Source organism: Moschus berezovskii, chromosome 8, assembly GCF_049115385.1.
Source record: "Moschus berezovskii isolate FMDL1 chromosome 8, NW_MosBer_1.0, whole genome shotgun sequence".
In the NCBI taxonomy this organism is placed as follows: Eukaryota; Metazoa; Chordata; class Mammalia; order Artiodactyla; family Moschidae; genus Moschus; species Moschus berezovskii.
In genome coordinates, this window is record NC_142467.1 from 48,360,992 (window position 1) to 48,374,366 (window position 13,375).

Sequence of the window (13,375 nt, forward strand, 5' to 3'; positions counted from 1 at the left end):
CTAAGGAAAAATACTTTCTTGCTTCAGATCTGATAGTATTTTCTTAAGCACAATTTGGTCTGGAGGAAGAATCCTGGGTTTGTAGTAGAGTTGATTACCAAGGTCAAGATGAAGAAGTTCAAAAGGAAGAGGAAAGAGAGTGCTTCTCGGTCACCAGTGAGAGACGGGAGAAAAAAGAAAAGCACCTGAAACAGTGGTAAATAACCAGATAATAAATGTCAGAAGCAGAAAAATAAGATCGAATACTCCCTCCTTAGCTTAGAAAGACTTTCAGATTCCATTAGAAAGCATGAGGAACTGGAATGGGTATTTATAAATGCACACTGTCTGTGACGAAAGCTAGAACTACTGAGGGAAATCAAAATATCTCATTTTTATAATGCTTTCATGCTTATGAAGCAGATTCACATGCTTCCAGTCCTCACAATGGTCCTAAGAGGTGGGTAGTATCATTAGCTCCATTCATAATAAATGGAGACCTGAAGGTGGGAGAATGGACTTGGTGTGCCCAAGGTCACCTGGGGACTAAGTACAAGTGCCAGGGGCCTACGCCAGGCCTCCTGAGTCCAGAAGTTGGTGAACTTTTTCTACAAAGGGCCAGACAGTAAACACTTTAGGCATGTGGGCTGTGCCATCTTTGTCACAAAGGCTTAACTCTGCCCTTGTGGCATGAAAGCAGCCATCAGTTCAGTTCAGTTCAGTCGCTCAGTCATGACCAACTCTTTGCAACCCCATGAATCACAGCACGCCAGGCCTCCCTGTCCATCACCAACTCCCGGAGTTTACTCAAACTCATGACTATTGAGCTGGTGATGCCATCCAGCCATCTCATTCTCTGTCATCCCCTTCTCCTCCTGCCCCCAATCCCTCCCAGCATCAGAGTCTTTTCCAGTGAGTCAACTCTTCACATGAGGTGGCCAAAGTACTGGAGTTTCAGCTTTAGCATCAGTCCTTCCAATGAACACCCAGGATTGATCTCCTCTAAAATGGACTGGTTGGATCTCCTTGCAGTCCAAGGGACTCTCAAGAGTCTTCTCCAACACCACAGTTCAAAAGCATCAATTCTTCGGTGCTCAGCTTTCTTCACAGTCCAACTCTCACATCCATACATGACCACTGGAAAAACCATAACCTTGACTAGACAGATCTTGGTTGGCAAAGTAATGTCTCTGCTTTTTAATATGCTGTCTAGGTTGGTCATGACTTTCCTTCCAAGGAGTAAGCGTCTTTTAATTTCATGGCTGCAATCAGCATCTGTAGTGATTTTGGAGCCCAAAAAAATAGTCTGATGGGGAAACAGTAGAAAGCAGCCATAGATCTACATAAATAAATGGAAGTAGCTGTATTTACAAAAGAACTTATATTTGAATTTCATATAATTTTCATGTGTCACAAAATTTTATTCTTTCAATTGTTTTCAACCTTGGTAAAAAATGTAAGAGCTATTCCCAGCCAGCGGGCCACACAAAACCAGGCAGTGGAACAGATCTGACCTACAGAAGGTACCTTGCCAGTTCTTACCTAGAAGACCTCAGAGAAGAATGAGATATAACCTCTGCCCTCCCAGACTTGAGAGAAGAGGATACATAATCAATTCTCCGCCTACAGAATTCATTTCAGTTAAATTTTGGTCACTGTGTATGACTTTCGCGACACTTGCCTCAGCTGCAGAAAATTTCTATTATTTAATCCTTTTTGTCCATCAACTCATTTTCCTTACTTCCATAAGCTTCTTTTTTAATATTATAACATTTTTATAAACAGAAGACCCATATTACTGGCCAAAATCAGAAGATGAACCGAAATAAAAACCATGTAATTAAATGAGTACTATTAAATTCTAGCTACCACAACCACTCTGGGCCTGAGGCCTGCTCTGTCCCCTGCCATTATTTCAAAATGAGAAACTGGTGAGTGGCAAAAAAGTGTGAAGTCGTAGCAGCACCAACAGGAGACCTTCTTGGTATAATCAGAAATACTGAAGTAGAAACAACTGCCTTACCACATACTTCATTTCCACATCTTTGTCCATGTAAAACCATATTCCCAGACACCAGACCCATGAAGCCCCAAGTCTGGAAACTGCTCTAACACAAGCCAAGTGCCCTAGGTTTGTACAAGCAAGACAGAGCCACACAGACGGAGCGCAGGAGAAACTATAGGAGAACGTGGTCTTTTTCAGCAGGACTTTGAATGATGTCTAACATTTCATTAGCCATCAAATTCAGAAAGAATACTTTAGACCGACTGAAAAAAAGGAGTAAAAAAGATGGATCAAAAGAGATATGACTTCTAAACTATGAAGGGCCTGGAATAGCATGCCACAGGCTGTGGATACCAGCCTTCTTGTTTTCTCAGCGTTCCCCAAATCAATGGGTGCTTGAGGCTACATGTTTAGGTTCTTCTCTGAGAAGGAGATAAGGAGATTGGACCAGGGTTTCTAGAGAAGACCCATAGGATCAGAGAGAAAATGAGGACTGATGGCTCTTGACTTTTGTACCACTAAAGGCCCATTTCTCATTTACCTTTGTGAATTCCTGGCTTCAAAATGTTTTAATGACTTAAGTCCTGAATGATTTAAGTCTCAGTGATTGTCCTTCTGTTTGCTTAACCAATGACATACATTCTTGCTAGTTACCATGACAGATCAGTATTGACCATACTGAGTTGCTCTAGTTCCAGCCAAAGTGAAGGGAAGTAATTGGGGTGGTCTCATATGGGTGACTCTGTCTGGCTGCAAATTAAGTGTTCTCAATGCTCGACCCTGCTGCCCTGTACTGAGCCCATACATACCAATGGAGGGCCAGTTCTCCAAGGCCACCAAATGTGTTACCACACAGAACTGTCCCAGGACTGGAACAGCACTGATGGTAATTTTTAAAGAGAAAGAAAGAAGAGGGTATCATATGCTCAATTGCTTGCTCTCAGTTCCATTTGGAAACCTCCACATAAATATGGGAACTGTTCTCCTTTACAGACTGCAATGTAATCACAGAGAAGCAAATGCAGTTTGCGGGAGCTGCCTCCCACCTGCAGTGCTCCCAGAGTGTTCGATAACTCGATAACCTCACAATTGGTTGGTGGAATAACACTGTAAGGTAGTGTGGCTGCAATGCAGCTGCAGAAAACACCCATCAGGGCCCCTCCCGGGAGCTCCATGGAAGCAGCAGGACTGGCCCTCAGCAGAATCATCAGAGAAGCCCGGCCCATCCTTTGCCCCTTAGTTATCGTCACCATGCCGTGCACATGGGACTTTGAGGCTTGCAGACGGTTCACCTTATCTCACTGCATGCACACTCCCCAGGGAGAGAAGGGGGACAAGACAGCTGAGACCCTGAGTCTTACATGAGACAGCTCCAAACTTCCACTCCCTAAAATGACCTCTCCTGACCCAGCCCACCTACCTGACATTCACAGCTTCCTTTCCAGCATGGAAGATGGTCTCCAAAAAATAAAACATGGTTCCAATTCATTGTGGCCTTCCCACGCTCTAGCAGATAATTTCTGTGTGCGAGCTCCCACATTTTCAAGTCTGTGTTAATTTCTAACTCAACTTGGCCCAGTTCACCTTAGCCCTCATTAAGCTGCTCTTGAACATTTGTGCAATTCGGCCTTCACTTTGCTCTCACCCTTTATTCCTCACTGCTCTCCTCCATACCCTCTGCGGAGACCCACAGGCCCTCTCCCAAGGGAGTTCTGCCCCTACTCCTGGCCCAGGTAAGCTTACTCTCTAGCACGCCCTCCTCTCCTTGGTCTACCATACACCTGTCTCCAAAGTCTGAATCGTACCTCCTCCAGGAGCTCAGACAGTAAAGAATCCGCCTGCATTGAGGGAGACCCAGGTTTGATCCCTGGATCGGGATGATTTCCCTGGAGAAGGAAATGGCAACCCACTCCAGTATTCTTGCCTGGAGAATTCCATGGACAGAGAAGCCTGCCTGGCTACAGTCCACAGGCTTGCAAAGAGTCGGACACGAGTATCAGTGGCTATCACTTTCACTTTCCAGAAGCCAACAAGTCCCTCTGGAGTGTGCTCACAGCTCTGGTGCTGCCCTCTTCATGGACCTCGTCCTCCCCTCCCATGTTACTGGAGTCCACTTCCCAACTGATGAATCCTTTCAGGGAGGGACTGTGCCATCTTAGCCACTGCATTCCCAGGACAAGATCCATCAACTCTCCCAGGAGAAATGTTGTGTGACTAAAGAACTCACTCCTCAAATTAGAGGGTGAACACAGGTTTAGGAGGCAGATACCACCTTGATTCTAGTAGTGTGTCATCTTTAGATGTCATCTTTAGACTACACACGAACATGAATGATGAACTCTCCAAACATTAGCAGTAAGAGGCCCAGAATACACTCCTCAGGGGTTGTTGGAGGATTAATTGACATAAGACACACAAAGCTCTTAGCATATTCCTGGAGCAAGAAAAGCATTTAACAGGTGATACCCATTGATATCGGGGACTTCCCTGGTGGCTCGGTGGTAAAGAACCCACCTACCAATGCAGGAGACAGGAGTTCGATACCTGGTTCAGGAAGATCCCCTGGAGAAGGAAATGGCAACCTACCCCAGTATTCTCACCTGGGAAATCCCATGGACAAAGGAGCCTGGCAGGCTACGGTCCATGGAATTACAAAGAGTCAGACACAACTTAGCAATTGAACACACATGAATAAACCCACGGACATAGACCTAGAACCTCAACTTTAAGCCAGGTCCTGAAATAGGCACTGGAGATTCTGTAGTTGTTCAAATAGTGTCTGCTTCATATCCGAATTATTTTATGTAAGTCTTATCTACCCAATTAATGGTGCTACCATTTATTTAGCATTTAGTATAGTAACAAAATAACACATGCCTTGTGCTCAACTGTTCATATTAGTTATCTCCTATAATCTTCACAAGGTTACTCTATAAATTGGACACATTTACTAGACTGGGAAACAAGGCTAGAAAGATTTAACTACCTTGCCTAAGGTCACACAGCTAATAAGGGACCACACATAGTCACACATTATCTGACTCCAAAGACTGATCTCATAACCTCAACATCAAGCTCTCTCCTCGTCTCTAAGAACTTGCGTTGACTTTTTTCCATTCTCACAGTGACCTCTGTTACACAAGAGTTAACACTTTAGGTTACCATCAACTTAAATGTGTATCTGTAAAACCATTAGGGGTAGGACTGCTACTGCTGCTGCTAAGTCACTTCAGTCGTGTCCGACTCTGTGTGACCCCATAGACAGAAGCCCACCAGGCTCCCCCGTCCCTGGGATTCTCCAGGCAAGAACACTGGAGTGGGTTGCCATTTCCTTCTCCAATGTGTGAAAGTGAAAAGTGAAAGTGAAGTCGCTCAGTCGTGTCTGACCCATAGCGACCCCATGGACTGCAGCCTACCAGGCTCCTCCATCCATGGGATTTTTTAGGCAAGAGTAGGACTGCTGCTGCTACTGCTAAGTCACTTCAGTCGTGTCCGACTCTGTGTGACCCCATAGACAGAAGCCCACCAGGCTCCCCCGTCCCTGGGATTCTCCAGGCAAGAACACTGGAGTGGGTTGCCATTTCCTTCAGGTACCAGTAAATAGGTTTCAGAGAGATAAAAGGAGTGGGGGAGTGAGGGGTAGGCAGGAGAACTGGTTTTCAGGTCAACTCTTCTTCACCAACTACCTGGCATTCAATGTGTGGGCCGAATGAGGGACTAGAAAGAGGAAGCCCAAGCAAGCACTGGACTGGAGACCCTGAGTGGTTAAAAGAAACCTAACAACTCAAGGGAAGGGGAGAGTGGGCAAGACAAAAAATGAAACAGAGGAGAACCAGAGCAGAGTCTCACATAAGTAAGAGCAGCTGCTTTTAACCTTTCTTGCCCAATCACCCTTTTTTTGACAAGAGGCAAACCTCCGGGCCTCGGGTCAGTCATTACTAAAAGAGGGTATTGAGAGTCCACCCTGCCAGGCTTGGTGGATCATAGGGAGATCCCATGAAGATTCCTGAAAATGCTGTGAAAAAAGTTAAAGAAGGTATATTTTGAGGGTGATTTTTAAAAATTTCTTTCTTGGAGGGCTATAACTGTGATGTGATAAGATATGATGAAAATGCACCATCTAAATGGTTTCAGTTCAGTCGCTCAGTCGTGACCAACTCTTTGCGACCCCATGAATCACAGCACGCCAGGCTTCCCTGTCCATCACCAACTCCCAGAGTTCACTCAAACTCATGTCCATCGAGTCAGCGATGCCATCCAACCATCTCATCCTCTGTCGTCCCCTTCTCCTCCCGCCCCCAATCCCTCCCAGCATCAGTCTTTTCCAGTGAGTCAACTCGTCTCATGAGGTGGCCAAAGTATTGGAGTTTCAGCTTTAGCATCAGTCCTTCCAATGAATACCCAGGATTGATCTCCTTTAGAATGGACTGGTTGGATCTCCTTGCAGTCCAAGGGACTCTCAAGAGTCTTCTCCAGCACCACAGTTCAAAAGCATCAATTCTTCGGTGCTCAGCTTTCTTTATAGTCCAACTCTTACAGCCATACATGACCACGGGAAAAACCATAGCCTTGACTAGACGGACCTTGGTTGGCAAAGTAATGTCTCTGCTTTTTAATATGCTATCTAGGTTGGTCATAACTTTCCTTCCAAGGAGTAAGCGTCTTTTAATTTCATGTCTGCAATCAGCATCCGCAGTGATTTTGGAGCCCAAAAAAATAAAGTCTGACACTGTTTCCACTGTTTCCCCATCTATTTCCAATAAAGTGATGGGACCAGATGCAGGTGGTGCATTTTGATAGCTCTGTTGGTAAAGAGTCTGACTGCAATGCAGGAGACCCCAGTTCAATTCCTGGGTTGGGAAGATCTGCCCAGAGAAGGAATAGGCTACCCACTCCATTATTCTCGGGCTTTCCTTGTGGCTCAGTGGGTAAATAATCTACCTGCAATGTGGGAGACCCGGGTTCAATCCCTGGGTTGGGAAGATCCCCTGGAGAAGGGAAAGGTTACCCACTCCAGTATCCTGGAGAATACCATGGACTGTGTAGTCCATGGGGTTACAAAGAGTCAGACACGACTGAGTGACTTTCACTTTCAAATGGTTTAGGAAGCAGTGTTTGCATCCTGTTTTGCTTCTTGGGGCTGTTTTACTACTCTGAGTAAACTCCTTCACTTCCTGGAGTCTATTTGTGCCTACTTATAAATCAAGGATATGAACTTCGATGTCTTGGGTTGGCCTGGGTGATAAACATGAAGATGTACACATTAGCTCATTGTACGGACAGGTCATCATACGAGTCTGGGGTTTCTACAACTGTGTTCTGTTCATTTGTTAAATGCATTATATAAATGATAAATAATAATATAAATAATAAATCCTCCCTTATAGCCCTCCTAATAGAAGACAGCATGATTCACCTTAAATGATCCAAGCTTGGGGGTCAGACTTAGAGTCTCAACTCTATCCCTTATTAGCTGGGTGGGCTGAATTACTGTGACCTTTTCCCTGTATATTTAAAACAGAAACTAAAACACTACTTCATTCCTCTCCTTTAAAATGGAGATATCATGTAGATAAAACATTTACTAAGCACATACTGTATGTAATCATTTCTTATCAAGGAGATTATATAAAAGAAAAATTATATAAGAGAGTCTTTGAGTCAATTTTTTCCATACTTGTTAAATCTCAAGAGGGCTTACCTGGTGGCTTAGACAGTAAAGAATTCTCAGAGAAGGCAATGGCAAGCCACTCCAGTACTATTGCCTAGAAAATCCCATGGATGGAGGAGCCTGGTAGGCTGCAGTCCATGGGGTCGCTAGGGGTCGGACACGACTGAGCGACTTCACTTTCACTTTTCACTTTCACACATTGGAGAAGGAAATGGCAACCCACTCCAGTGTTCTTGCCTGGAGAATCCCAGGGATGGGGGAGCCTGGTGGGCTTCCGTCTATGGGGTCACACAGAGTTGGACACGACTGAAGTGACCTAGCAGCATAATGCAGGAGACCCAGGCTCAATCCCTGAGTAGGGAAGATGCCCTGGAGAAGGAAATGGCAACACACTTCAGTATTCTTGCCTGGAGAATCCCATGGACCGAGGAACCTGGCAGGCTACAGTCCATGGGATTGAAAAGAGTTGAACATGACTTAGCAACTAAATTATTAAATCTCAAATCTTTCAGGACAGAGAATGACTCTGGAAGCAACCTTGCTCTCAATCAAAGGATTGGCTGAAAACAAGATCTCTTGCCCTATTCTAAAGGACAAAAATGGATTTTCTGATTCCAGAGTACATGCTTTGTTGAGGTACTAATAACCCAAGCACTGGAAATTCAGGTCAGGGATTTGGGGGGAAACTGAAGAAACTGCCAACAGCCTTTTGGGAACCCAATGTTAGACATGAAGTTTTTAAAACAAAAAAGGACCCCTTGCTTCTGAAAATCAGGAGAAAACTGCCTTTAATGAGTGGCAGCAACCAGGATCCCAGGAGAATAGAGAAATGATATTGTGTTTTTATCTTGCACTGTTGGCTTTGGAAAGTGGCTGGAGGCCTCAAAGCCTCAGATCTCCAATCTCAAAGTCAGCTGTCAGCTAACTGTTCAAAGTCAAACACTCCAGGGTCTCTGAGAGCCCCGCCTGGACCTCTGAGATGTTAGCAAGAGCAAGGATGGACAAAGCCCCCAGGAAGCACAGATCACACTCACAGGCTAGGGATCATGGTGGAAGGGGAAGAGTGGTGGTAATAGCAATTATAATAATAATCGGGTGCTTTCTCTGTGCCAGGATATGTTTCTTTTTGTGTGCATGACTACCCAATCTCCCAATGAGGTGGGTATTGTTAGCATCACCATTTTACAGATCAGGAAACCAAGGTTCAGAGAAATTAAGTAGCTTTGCCAAGGTCACACATTAGCAAGTAGCAAAGCCAGAATTTAGACGCTGAAGCCCACATTCTTAGTCATTGTGACCACCATCTATGTGGGTATCAACTGAGTAAGATTTACCTTTTGAATATAAGTTTCTGTCCCTAGAGCATTCCACAACCAACCACACTGAAGAGCTCTTGAACCTAGAAGACTAACCCTTCCTAAGATGCTGGAATGTCCTCTGCACTCATCATCACCCCAAATCTGCTTTCATGCCTTCAATTACACATATTAACTATCTTATAAGGCAGATCCACCAGCTTTCAAGAGCTTTGGTTACAGGAAATCCTACATTGAGCTAAAACATGTTCCTCTGAAATGTCTACCTACTGGGCTTATGTCTGCCTTTTAGGGTGGCAAGAACAAGTTCAACCTTTCTTTCACCCAACAGTCCTCTAGGTACTGAAGAAACAATTCTGGTCCCTTGGGATACACCTTACAGGAGTGGTCACCTCCTGCCACTCCTATAAAAAAGAAAAAAAAATTAAGCATTTATTTACTTGTTCACACTCTTAGTAAACATTCCCCTAATACCCAGCATAGATCAAACACTCTGCTATCTATGTGCTGAGGGGACAAGGGGAAAAGAAAGAAGATAAAACTATACACAGATCATTATATTACAAGGTAGAAAATGATGAAAGCATAGGAATACCTGGAGGGGTGCCACGCAGCTTCCGACAGATCTTTTCCAGCTAGGTCATATGTGAAGACAGCCTAGAAGAGACACCATCGGAGCCTGGTCTGAAAGAGTAAGAAGTATTACTGACCATCTGCTGTTTCAAAGACCTGGGTGGTCAGAGGGTCCTGATGTGGTAAGAAAATGAGAGTACTGGTCTTGGAATGGATCTGCTGTCCTGTAGCTCTCCCTCTCTGAACCTTATTTCCCTCTTCTGTAAATTGGAAGTAGTAACACTTAACCCTGACTATCCCCACATTGCCATAAGGATCAGGTGTCAGGGTTTTGAAATAAGATGATAACAAGGGGAAAGTGCCCTGGGTGTGCAAGGAACTGATAAACCCTATTTTCCTGTTTGAGGATTCCTCTGACTCTTCTACAGTTTGGTGAGAGCTGGAGGAATCAGAAGTTATGTGCTTCGGTGAGAATGCCACTGAAGGGTTTCTATTCCAGCACGAGCTAAAGAAGAAGGAAGAAAACTGAAAGGATGGAGTGACGTGACATGGCCTAAGCATGAGCACGACAATCAAATCACAGCCTCACTTCCTCGGCACCATCTCATTACAGAATAATCCTATAAGGCATGATCAAAGAAAGGATCAGCAGCTCAAACATATTATCAGCCACCTAAGCCTTTAGAGGAGAAGGCCTACTGAGAGATTAAGACACTTAGGACCTGTCTGAGAGGTTTCCCTGCAGTTAGGGTTTCACTAATTGACATCCAAGCATCAGCAGCCATTCCATCTGACTCATTATTACCACCACACAAGAAGCACCCACCCTCATACAGAGTCATGGTCCCAAAGCAGAGAGCAGAAGGAGGTACGTGGTGAGATTTTCTTCAAGACACACAAGACACGCTTCTGCCTCTAGTCAGGCTACATGGATGCACTCTTGGGTTAGGTACAAGTTGCATGTCCACATAGCCAATCAACCATCAACAGGCATTTATGGAGAACTACATGAATCAGGGCTCTTTCCAGTGTAAAGGGAAGAGAAATACAGCTGAAACTGGCTTAAACACAAAATAAATGGATTGGTCCATTTAACTAAAGGGGACAGAGGAGATCACGGTTTGAGGCTAGCTCAATGCAGGTGCTCAAACAGTATTATTGGGAACCCGGCTTCTCTCCAACTCTCCGTTATAATTTCCTCAGTATTGGCTTCATCTTTTTTGTTTCCTTTTAATGGGAGTTGGGGGGGGGGGCTGCTGTAGGAAGGGGAGTGGACTCTCCAATTTACATCCTCAAGGCATTAAGTCTAGCTCATTATGATTAGATGGATTTGAGTCATATGTTTATTCCTGAGCAAGTCACTGTTCAGGGACTGGAGTAGATTGACTGTACAGTCCTGTATCAGGCTCTCCCACTCTTGGATCTTGGGATAAATCCACCCAAACCACCTGGAGTGACAGTGGGTGAAGTAACCCGGTATTCCTCAAGCAAAATTCAGGTACTGGTACCAGAAAAGTGAATAGATACTGGAGGGGCAAAACCAACAGACACCTATCCTAAAACTCCCCCTGGCACAAATCCACACAACACAGCCACATTTTTGTCATCAAGGAAACTATTATCTAGTTGAGAGGAAGTTGCCACATGTAAAATTATTAGAAAACCTAATTGATTGTAACAAATAACCTGAAGTGTATGATACAGAGCATCAGTCTAAAAAGTGATGGTGGGAGTTTAAAGTGCAGGCTTGGAACCAAACCCCAATATCACTAATTACCTGCTATAACTGAACACTTGATCTCTCGGTGCGTTAAACATTATCCCTCTGTAACATGGGGGCAATAATAGAGTATCCTCCACAACGTTACTGTGATAACTTAATGAGAGAGTTTATCAGGAGAACGAGCAGAGTGCATGTTATACAGTAAAGAAATCTTGTAGGATTCCATTCGTTCATTTAATGCTTATGATGTGCCAACAGCTACTTATAGGCATTGGCAATACAGGAGAGAAGAAGAAAGTTCCTATTATTGTGATGCTCACATTCTAACATGAAAAGGTAAATATGTAAATGAGCAAAAAAAATTTAGATGAGGCTAAGTACTAGGAAGGAAAAAAAGAGTGATGATGATGGGGGAGAGGGACTTCAGAAAGAATGGTCAGGGAAGGCTTTTTTGAGAAGGTAACATTTTAACTAAGATATGAATGAGGAAAAAACAAAGCATAGGAAGATCTGAGTTCAAAGACAAGTGGGAAAACATCTGAAGCTTGGTGAGATAAGGGGAGAGAGGCAGGAAATGTGGTCAGAGAGGGAGGTCGGGCTGACCGTGGTAAGTCCATGGTGAGGAATTGTATTTCATTCTAAGAGCAAATGGAATTCAATGTGAAGATTTAATATTTTAAAGATGGCTCCACTGCTGTGTAAAGAATGGACTATGAGTTAGATGTAAAAGTAGAAATAAGAGCTAGAAAAGAAAAACTGCTTGAGGGAAGAAAAGAAAGAAACGAAACAAAGGCTAATTCTTGAGGAAAGCATCAGGTGAGACAGACAGAAAGATGGGACCAAAAGTGAGCCCATTAAATAAGCCAGGCACATAATGCAGAGTGGTTGTGGGACACTGTCAGGGGCTCCCTATTGCCTCCTGGCTATGAAGAAGTCATTTGTATCTGACAAACCCTCCTACTGAGAACTATAAAAACTGTATCGAAAATAAAATCAGGACTTGGAAGGCAATGAGAAACAACAAGGCAGCTGTGTCTCGCAGGGCCAGAGGAAAGGAAACATTGAAGTGAGTCCTAGATTAGAGCTTTCTCCACTCATGGTCTTTTCTGACACTCACTGCAGGACAAAAAAGGCAAAACAGAAAACAGGGGCCTAGCAGTTCCACTGGGCTGAAGGGACAAAAAAATTAGTTACAGGCAGCTGGAAATTACAGTTACAGAAAAGCCAGTATCCTCGAGAAAAAGGAACCACACAACAGTGAGCTGCACACTTCACGAGCAGTTTCCCTTGTTCAGTTGCTGAGTCGTGTTCTGTGACCCCACAGACTGCAGCACGCCAGGCTTCCCTGTCCTTCACCATCTCCCGGAGTTTGCTCAACTCATGTCCATTGGGTCGGTGATGCCACCCAACCATCTCATCCTCTGTCACCCTCTTCTCCTGACATCAATCCTTCCCTGCATCAGGGTCTTCTCCAATGAGTTGGCTCTTTGCATCAGGTAGCCAAAGTACTGGAGCTTTAGTTTCAGCCTCAGTCCTTCTGATGAGTATACAGGGTTGATTTCCTTTAGGATTGGGTTTCTCCGTACATTTGCCAAATTCTCAGATGCACATGTATGTGGTGAAAGTCTGAGGAAATAAGCTGACAACCTCCTCCAGGAGGTGAAGCTCATTTTTCAGCCCTTGAGTAAGAGCTAGACTTAATGACGGAGTTACTTCCGAAGAACAGAATATGAGAATGGACAAATAGTGACTCTGCAGTCCAGGAACCTGTCAGACACTACCTTACCCAAATGATCAAGGTTAACATCTACAGTGATAAATCATGGTGATACCATGTACCTGATGATATCACATGACAAGAAGGGCATGTCACCACTCTGATATTCTTCCAAAAACTCAATACTTCAGTCTAATCATGAGAATAAACTAAAATCATTCAAACTCAAATTGAGTGACATTCTCCAAAATACCTGACCAGGACTCTTCAAAACTGCTAAGGTCATGAAAAACAAAGACTGAGAATCTGTCACAGTTCTGAGGAGATTAAAGAGATGTGATGACTAAATGTGATGTGGTATCCTGGACTGAACCCTGAGAAAGTAAACAGA